This window comes from Echinops telfairi, unplaced genomic scaffold (genome assembly GCF_000313985.2).
Source record: "Echinops telfairi isolate 266 unplaced genomic scaffold, ASM31398v2 ScPeMD7_3533;HRSCAF=4204_0, whole genome shotgun sequence".
Taxonomy (NCBI): Eukaryota; Metazoa; Chordata; class Mammalia; order Afrosoricida; family Tenrecidae; genus Echinops; species Echinops telfairi.
The window spans coordinates 96,998,793-97,001,283 of NW_022107431.1; positions in this window are offsets into that span (position 1 = coordinate 96,998,793).

Sequence of the window (2,491 nt, forward strand, 5' to 3'; positions counted from 1 at the left end):
CCCCAGTCCTACTTCTCAGTTCTGGCTAGACAATAGCATGGGCTCTGGTACAGATAAGAGCTCACAGCACATGGAATCCAGATCAGATAAACCCCGCATGAGCAGAAATGGGAGTAGTGATACCAGGAGGGTGGGGGGGAAAGGGGTAGAAGGGGGAAGTGATGGCAACGATCAAGTCATAACCCCCCCAGGTGGGGGAGGGACAAACAACAGAAATGTGGGTGAAGAGAAGCAGCAGATGGGGTAAGATATGAAAATAATAATAATTTATAATTTATTAAGGGTTCCTGAGGGTGAGAAGGTCAGGGAAGGAGGGAAAAAAAGTAGCTGATACCAAGGGTTCAAATAGACCATAAATGTTTAGAAAATGATGATGGCAACATATGTACAAATATGCTTGATACAATTGATGTATGGATTGTTGTAAGAGCTATAAGAACCCCAATCAAATTATCTTTAAACACTCGTTGAGCAATTGAAGAAATGGACAAGGCCAGAACACCATGAAGTGACCAGTGAGTTATGAAGTGAAGGTAAGAAATTATCCTGGAAGGTAATTGAATAAAGTGCTTGATATGTGCAGTACTACGTTGTTGCAAATGCTGTTGAAGGTCGAATAAAATGAGTACTGAGAATTGACTGTTAGATTTGAAACAAGCAGAAGCAAAATAATGAAGTGGTGAAGATTGTGGAAAAGTTCAAAAGAGAATGACCAACGCCCCCAAAACACCCAAACCCTCAAAATAGTGATTATAAGAGACTTATTCTTAATGCATATTCTTTTTACAAAGAACATTGAAACACAAATTAAAATAAAAACGACATCCATATGATTATACAATAATTTTATAGTAACAGATTGAAAAAAAGAAGAATTATATTTTGCATGTAAAGAAAAATAATTCATATTAAAAGTGCTGTGAGGAAAAATGGAGTGACTGTAGGGTATGTAGTTTTCTGGAAATAAAAAAATAGTTGTAAAATTTTCTTTGTCCGCAAAGTGGGTGGGGGGTAGGAGGAAGGGAAAAAGGAGGATCTGATCCCAAGGGCTCTATGGAAAGTAAATGTCTAGAAAAGAATGATGGAATATATGTATGAATATGTCAGATACAATTGATGTATGGTTTGTAACAAGAGTTGTAAGAGCCCCAATAAAATGGAAAAAAATTATTTGCCCAATATAAGATTAAAACCACAATTATAAAGAAGATGCAAGGAGCCCTGGTGGTGTCCTGGTTACGAGTTGGCCAGGCCAGCCCCTCCAAGGGAGCAAGACTGGGTTTTCTCCTCCTGCGAACAGTTACAGTCACTGTGAGTCAGCATTGGCTTGATGGCAGTGAGGGAGAAAATGGATTATAAAAGATACTTATGAAATGAAAATAGACAGATTTTTATTTAACATAGGATACAGAATCCAGAAAAACACATAAATTGGTATAGGAATCCCAATTTTAAAAGCAAAAATAATAGTCAACATTTACATGGTATTTATTTTATTTCTTGCTACATGAACCTGATTCTTGGTGAATTAAGACTTAAATGCAAAATGAAGCCACAAATACATAAGTCAAGTATTAACTTTAATTCAAGTGTTAGCTTTAATGCCAGTTTTCACAGGAAACAACCCCTTCTGTATCTACAATAGCCTATACTTTCCTCATCACTGCAGCAACACATTTTTATAATAGTCCTGTGTTCATTTTGTCTTTTTTTTCCATTAAAACAAACAAACAATGAGCTTAATGAAGTCATGGTCCTGTTCTATTACAACCACTAATATACCTCATATACTATGCTACTGCTACTGCTGCATGTGTTTCCAATAGTGAGGGTAGTGGTTGGCATACAGTAGGTGTTCAATGACTATTATATCTCTGCATGAATAATAAAATAAATGAATATGATTTGGGTGTGGGGAAAACATTAAAACTATATATTAAATGGAGACAGCATGGAAGAAGAAATATTGACTACATTAAAAAAGTCACCTCTGTACGAATATGGAAAAATAATGGCAAATTGGGACAAAATATGCTATTGAAATCTCAGGTAAAGAGTTCCTGTCCTTAAATTACTAAAAGTTATTATAAACTCACAAGAATGATAGAACCTCCAATAGCCAGATTAAAAATGAAGAATATTCATACCTAATGCAGTCACACACATAAGAAATTATCTTAATACAGTGTAGGTAAAACTCACATGCATTTTTGAGTGGGGAGTTCTTTCTTGGATTTTTTTTATGTAGTTATAGTCAGATACTTGCAAGGATTGGATAAAGAAGTAGCTGGTGGGTTATTCTTTATTATAGAATAAAGAGAATTGGAGGTTGTAGCTTGTGTTTTGGTAGACTAGAGAAACAAATTCATAAACATGCATATGTGTATAATAAAGAGCTTTATATACAAGAGCAATTGAATATTGAGAAAACATCCCAACTCAGTCCAGATCAAGTCCATAAGTCTGATATTAGCCCATATGTCTGATACCA